Here is a 7,481-nt window from a genome sequence, read left to right as displayed (position 1 = left end):
ATTCGACCTTCCAATAAGGGTAAGCAGAGTTTTCTATCAGAGTGAAATAGAAACTATAAATCAAACGTTTCATATCTAAAGTCCAAGCTGGCTCCAGTGAGTAAAATTCCACTCTCCAATAGTCTTAGTGCTTTTTTCTTTCTTTCTTTCTCTCTCTCTTTTTTTCCCCCTCGCTCTGGCTGGCTATCATACTTCTTGACTCTGGAACTATATGGATACTGTTTCTTCATCTTAAATCTGTGAAAGTACCTTCAAGAGCTATAGTCTTGACTACGTGTAACATACTACCCAAGATAAAGAACTTGGTCAAAATAAATGCGCCTGTGTGCGAGATTCTATCACGTGGGTATGTTGAGATGGAATCATCCTCGGGAGGAGAGCAGGAGAGAGGGAGTGGGGTGGGGAGGGGGAGGGTTGTAGAAGAATTCCAGAGGAGGAGGTAGGCAGCAAGAAGCACAGAGTAAGGGCTCAAATGTGTGTGTTATTTTTTTTTTAAGATTTTTATTTATTTGGCAGAGAGACAGAGAGCGAGCACAAGAAGACAGAGCAGCAGGGAGAGGGAGAAACAGCCTCTCCACTGTGCAGGGAGCCCAACATGGGGCTCGATCCCAGGACCCTGGGATCAGACCTGAGCCAAAGGCAGACGCTTAACCAACTGAGCTACCCAGGTGCCCCTAAAATGCATTTTAGGGAAGAATTTAGAGAAGAATCTGTAATCTAATTCTCCTGCTTCGAGAACAATGATAATTTTCCTTCCCTGAGTCCATGTCTTCCCTGGTCTCCTCAAATTCAGTAAGGGACCCCGAAATACCCTACACTGAGGAAGGGTTTACATCCTGAAGGAAACAGGCTGCCTGCAGAAACTTCAGGTAGCTTTTCTAAGTTGCTATTTGGTAACCAGAAGAGTGCTCAGAGCTGTGTGACCGCTACCCCCACCCTGTTGAAAATACAAGTGAATCATCCCTCAGCGGTTTGGTTCAGGGCGAGATGAAATATGCTCCCATGGTCACAGTCACACTCCACAAACTCTTCAGAGGCTCTCACAACTCTCCAGTGACTCTTTGATCATCTTAATGGACTTGACAGTGAGAGTCCCAGGGTGCGGTGCAGCAGCTGAGGGGAGCCAGATCTCAAGGGAACTTGGGCAGCCTTTGCAAGGGGCACTGGAGCCTTCTGCTGACCCAGCTCAGCGCCTTCAACAAGACCAGATACCTCAGCGCCCTTCCCCTTCCTTACATCTCTCCCACCCCCACACCTAGTCTCAGGCTATGGGAAATCTCGAAATTGTAGCAATGAAGTAGTTGAAAATTCAGTGCCGCTTCCAACAACTAACGCTTACCTCCTTCCTCTGCAGCCAACCTCCCAGTGCCTTCCCTGTCCCTGTGCTGGGCTGTCTTCAATCCAGGCTCAGAGAGTTCTCTTGGAAAGAATCCTGGAAGCCGAAGGGGTAGCCAGCACACTTCTGCACTCACGCAGATGACACCTGCTGCTTATCACCTCTGGCCAACTGCGGACCAAGGCTCCTGCCAGTTGCCACCCACCTTCCCATCGACAGATGCCTTTGTCCGGCCCTTTGCACCCCCAGATCCCATTAGAATTGCCTGGGGAGTCCTTGGAAAGGAAAATTTCAACACCCAGGCCCTGCACCCAGAGATTTTGATTAGATCCGTCTGGAGTGAGGTCCAGCCTGGCAACCGTGTGTTTTCCAAAAACTCCCCAAGAGAGGCTAAGCCACAGCCAGGTTAGGCTTCCAGATACCCACCTCCCCCACCCCCCAAGCCCCTCACACCTCCCCAAACCCCCCACTCCGTCCATGTCCTCTGGGTCATTCTTTACAAGGACAAGTGACCGCTCTAAGGGAATTTCTGACAAAGGTGGTCTCACTTATTCCTTGTTTTCCTGAATAAATGCTCAGAGATTAAACAAATCCAGAATCCGCCAGTCATGGAGGTCATCCTCAGCATATGAATGAGAACATAAATCATCTATTTATCCAGAGTAAGCAAATATTTGGTGAATGCCTGCCACACACCAGACAGATGCAGGGCTGGGAATCAAGGCGGAAGCATCACGTCAGTGTCTCCGCAGACTGTCCTCTCCTTCTGCCCCTTCCAATTCAGAAGCCTAGCTCTCTGTTTTGAAACCCTTCTCTCAACTTTTATACATGACACATCGACACAGACACATCCACTTATAAATCTTCCGGTTCACGCTCACCAATAAAGAGCTAATCCCCAACATATTCCTGAGTTTCCGTGTAATTAGAATCTGAGGAAACCCCCGCCCCCAGAGGATGAACACCCCTCCCACACTCTCCTTTCCCGACTTCATCTCCTGATCCAGTTTCTATTATATTAGCCTAAGGATCGAACCCATGTTTAAATATTCAGGAAGCCCAAATAAAAGACTGTGTCTACTCTCTCTGCCCTGCCCCTTTCAAGTGTGAAAATTGGACGAAGTTGTCAGGAAAAGCACAATCATGAAACTCCCAACCAGATCTCATGATTCTCGTGTATGCTCGAAACCCAGGGGAAAGGAAAGAAAATCCTGCTGCTATAAACACGGTCCTATCCACGCATAAAAGACCAAAGATCTAGGACCACAAGCGTGAATGGCCTTCGTTAATTGCGAGTCCCTCTGCCTCCAAGATGAGGCTCCACCGTCTGCCTGCTTTTGCCTTTGTTTCCCATTTCAGTATGTCTCCATCTGTCTTCTCTACCGGACAGCGGCTCAACCACGAGCTATGACTTATTTTTTGCTGTACTCCCACCCCTCCAGCCCCACGAGAGAACGCATTAATCACAATTCACATGTATTGCACACTCGCTATGTGCAAAGCACCGCCCTGACGCTTCTCACATTACTTCATCTTCAACTCCCTGAGTTTCATACTTTCTCTGTGGACTCCAGAGTTCAAGCAGCTCGCTCACATTTATGCAGGACCCAGGCGACAAAATTCCGATGCAAGTCGAGGCCATCAACCTGCTGTTCTAACTCTCTTAGCCATTACTATATATACAATGCTGGGACTTAGACAAATAAACGAAACAGAACACCAAAACAGTGGTTTCCAAGGTTTTTGTTTCGTCAGAGGTGGCTGCAGTGATTACCAGACACGACCTTGAGAAAATTACTAAGCCGCTGTAAGCTTCAGTGTCCTCTTCTCGAAAATGGGAGTAAGAGTGACACTGAGCTCCTGGGGTTACGTGATGAATAAATTAGATGATGCATGTAAAGTGCTTAGCACAGTGCCACGCATTTTTTTTTAAAGATTTTATTTTATTTACTTGAGAGAGAGAGAGAGCATGAGAGGAGAGAGGTCAGCAGGAAAAGCAGACTCCCTGCTGAACAAGGAGCCCAATGTGGGACTCGATCCCGGGACTCCAGGATCATGACCCAAGCTGAAGGCAGTCGTCCAACCAACTGAGCCACCCAGGTGTCCCGCTGTGCCACACATTTAGTAAGTACTTGAAAGCCGGATGCAGTTGCTGTTACTTGGTTGTGGGCTTCTACGGTCAGGAGGATCTGGGGTCACTCCCCAATCTGAGCAACACTGCCTTTCCACGAGAGCTGCGGACAGTAGCCACTAATTTTCTTATAACTTCATTGAGATGTAATTCACACTCCATACCACGCACCCATTTAAAGTATACAATTCCGTGGTTTTTAGTGTATCCACAGGATTGTACAACCATCATGGCAATCAACTTCGAGACCAATTCTTTTTTAGCACCAAGTTAGAACCAAACTTAGAATCACTTCTGGGGGGGCACCTGGGTGGCTCAGTGGGTTAAAGCCTCTGCCTTCAACTCAGGTCATGATCTCAGAGTCCTGGGATCGAGCCCCGCATCGGGCTCTCTGCTCAGCATGGAGCATGCTTCCTCCTCTCTCTGTGCCTGCTTCTCTGCCTACTTGTGATCTCCGTCTGTCAAATAAATAAATAAAATCTTTTAAAAAAAAAAAAGAATCACTTCTGGGGGACTTTTCATCACCCAAAATGAAGCTCTGTGACCATGAGCAGTCCCTCTCTGTTTCTCCCACATTATCTCCCCACTAGCCCCTGACAACCAGTAATGTATTTTTCTCTATATTCTGCACATTTCATGTAAACGGGCTCGTGCAGTATGTGGTCCCTTATGACGGACTTATTTTACTTAGCACAATGTTTTCAAGGTTCCCCCTGGCTTAGCATGGATCAATATTTTGTTTCTTTTCACCACAAATAATATTCTATCGTGTGGGTAGACCCCACCTTATTTATCCCTTAATTAATTGGTGAATTTTGGAGTTGCTTCCACTTTTTGACTATGATGAACAATGCTGCTATGAACATCAGCGTACAAGTGTTCGTATGGACATGTTTCCATTTCTCTTGGGTCTATCCTTAGGAGTCATATTTCTGGGTCATTTGGTAATTCTGTGTTTAATCTTTGGAGGAACCGCCAGACCGTTTTCCAAAGTGAATAGCCACTAATCTTGCATTTGCTTTGAGGTGACCTGAAACAAATTCCTCAACCTCAACAAGTCTCAGTTTCCTCTTGGGCAAAATAAGGACATCATCTACCAGAGAAGGGATTGTCAGTACAGCGCCATCTACTGTCTGACACAGCATCGGTGCTTAACAGAGGGAGGGTACTCTGCTGCCCCAGCAAATGGTTCCCAGCCTGTTCCTCCCTCTCTGTTTTGGATTCAGATTGGAAGACCTGTACCATGGGAGGCATGAGTACAGCCCGATGCCGGTGTTAGGTGGAAAAATCAGAGACCAAGTCACACTACTTTCCTGGACCATGTCACCCACCTCTAAAATAAAGAAAATAAAGAAAGAAGGGAATGACTCTCCATTCAAGTGTGTGTATGTTCTCTTTGCTTTTGGAAATTGGACTTTTGCCCAGAAACCACAACAAGTAAAGAAGAAATCAATAATCCAAGTTATATATGCTAATGTAATTTGGTGAAAAATGTACTACAATGAACTTGGTTAAAGCAACATTCTCTCGATTGCCAACATTTCTTACCGGCTGCATCTCCAGAAGGACCTACGAAAACAAGATTCAGCAAAACCGTTGTCCACGTGGGCCTAAGCCAAGCATGGAAGTGCCAGTCCTCCATCCCAACATGCTGATGGCCCGATTAGCATTTCTGTTTCTGGCAGAAAAGACTGACATTCCATCAGTCCCGAATAACAATAAGATAGTTCTGCAAAAAGAAGCTCTTCAGTTCTTAGGGGAGTTAGTGTTTTTTCAGGGTAAAAAATATCCCTTGGGCAGATTCACTTCATTGCAGAAGTTGGTTTCAGAGTTCCTTTGCAAAACCTGGGGGGAGAAGAAAGGAAAAAAAAAGCAGAAAAAGTTGTGTGTGCAATATTTCACACTGGGAGGAATCTTTTTTTGCTTTGGGGACAATAGACAGGACATTTAGAGAGAGCCCTCTCCTAGCATAAGGAAAAATAGGAGGAATTTTATCTTTAGCTGTAAAGATAATACTAGGACAGACTTGAAGATTTTGAATCTTCAAGAAGCTGCCAAATTAATGGGTGTGGGGGTCACACACAAGCTGAAGCCATGGTCCCAGGCTTGCTTTCATGGGTTCCAGCTTTTGACTCCCTTTGCTACTGTAATACTAACTATGGGGTGAGAAAAATTCATCTTTCCTTTTTCTAAACACATTAATCAAACCTATCAAAGGAAAAAAAGCAAACAAAAAACCTCAGCTGGGGATTGCAATGAAAGATTTAAGAGAAAAAAATATATAGAGAATTTGCTTACTATTACCCATGTGACGGTTAAGAAGCAACATGATAATTAAGTGAGTAAAAACCACCTGGGATGTTCTTTATGTGTTTTCTACACACACACACACAAAACATGTAAGCTGAGTATCATAGCCTACTTCTGAGCACTCAGTTTTCACTGAGTAAAGATACATGCCAGATAAACAGACTGACAGGCCCACAGGTGGTATTACTCTTTGAAGGCTAAATTCTGTATGAAGCAGGTGTGGCATAGAGCCCATCATTACTAAAGGACTAACCGATCTTATTAGGAGTCAGCATCTGAGAGGCCTGGAAACACTACCCATGTGGGCAGTGTGGGGGAAGGAGATGGAATGTCTGATCTTAGAGCCAGAAAATAAATAGAGTGGTCTCTTGAATGAAATTGAGTATGGTGGTGGAAGGAGGGGTGAATTTCTTTCCTGGAATATTGCAGCTTAGGATCAAAAGAAACTCTGGTCTCTAAATCTAAAATGTTCTCTGTGGTCTCCAGGTCTTTGTTTGGGTCATTCCATCTGCCCCACCCCATGCTAACCTACTCATCCTATGGTCTCTGCACAGACACCACTTACTGTAGCCCAAGTTCCCTGGCTCCCCAAAGCTGTTATGTGACACCACCATGTGCTTGCTGAGCACCCTGTGATCATATCCTCCTAGAAACTGTTTACGTCTTCATCTCCCCGCTGGATTGTCAGTTCCTAGAGGAAACAAAAAAGGTATATCTTATTTACAGGGTATCCTTGGGGCCAACACAACATGTATTTAGGGGCTCAATAACAGTGCTGACTTCGCAGAAGACTCTAGCTGAGTGGGAGAAATAGAGCATCTGAACCCGGGAGTGGAGCAAATCCTGAAACAGCCCCCCAGCCAAGGTAAAAGGGGTCAAGTACTAGGGGACAGAGAGGTTCTAGAGGGCTGGTTCTAGAGAAAAACATCGGAAGGACAAGATTTTTCCCCTTGCCTATCAATATCTACTGGAGCTTCCTTTTAAGAATCTGTGGCCCCACTTACTGGACATGGGCAAGGGAGCAAAAGCATCACCACTGTAGCCTCCAGAGAAGACAAGGGCATCGCTGCCTCTGCCACTGCTGTCATCTTCGCGTGCAGCAGCTAGCCAGAGATTGAATAGGAGAAGAGCAGCATTCTAGGAAGGAAAAGCAAACAGTTTCTGGAAGGTAGGATGTGTGGAGAAGTGAATCCGAGACAACATACAGGAAGATAGACCACGGGGGAAGGGTGGATCCCAGCAAGCGGTAGAGCAGTGGAGCACAAAATCGGAACATTTGGAAGTCTGCTCCACTGAAGGACGTCACTCCAGAAGCTAAGTGGGGCATGGAGCCTTCGCGGGGACAGTGTGGTTTCAGGTCCCACGGGATCACAGAAAGACCAGGGGTATCTGAGTATGGCAGAGCCCCCAGGTTTAGGAGCAGAGAAGATGGCGGCAGAGATGGAGCCAAGAAGGGAGCTCTCAGCTTGGGGTTACCTTAAACAATGATCCAATGCACAGTTGGGACACTACTTTTCCGGCAGGGACCCCACAAGTGGCAGATCCGAGGAGACTCACCTTCCTTCCTCCTCTGGGAGGAGCAGCACAAGAGTGTGTGGCAGGAATTTGCTGGATTTGGGGACTCCAAACGGGGCCGTGACCAGAGACAGAAATGCTCAGTCACAGGCCAATGAGCTTGGAGAGCAGCCGGAGACCAGGGAGACA

The 7,481-nt window shown here is 46.4% G+C and overlaps 1 long non-coding RNA gene across 1 annotated transcript; it reads right to left on the bottom strand.

Annotated features, from left to right (window-relative positions):
* Positions 1-4,952: 4,952 nt before the first annotated feature.
* Positions 4,953-6,894, bottom strand: LOC125086042 (uncharacterized). The gene is made up of 3 exons (XR_007123081.1): positions 6,782-6,894; positions 6,343-6,468; positions 4,953-5,312 (listed from the first exon to the last, which is right to left on the bottom strand). It is a non-coding gene; the product is annotated as an uncharacterized LOC125086042 (long non-coding RNA).
* Between the last annotated feature and the right edge of the window lie 587 nt (positions 6,895-7,481).

This window comes from Lutra lutra, chromosome 15 (assembly GCF_902655055.1).
Source record: "Lutra lutra chromosome 15, mLutLut1.2, whole genome shotgun sequence".
In the NCBI taxonomy this organism is placed as follows: Eukaryota; Metazoa; Chordata; class Mammalia; order Carnivora; family Mustelidae; genus Lutra; species Lutra lutra.
Note: the sequence above shows the minus strand (reverse complement) of the source record. Positions and strands in the feature narration are given on the sequence as shown.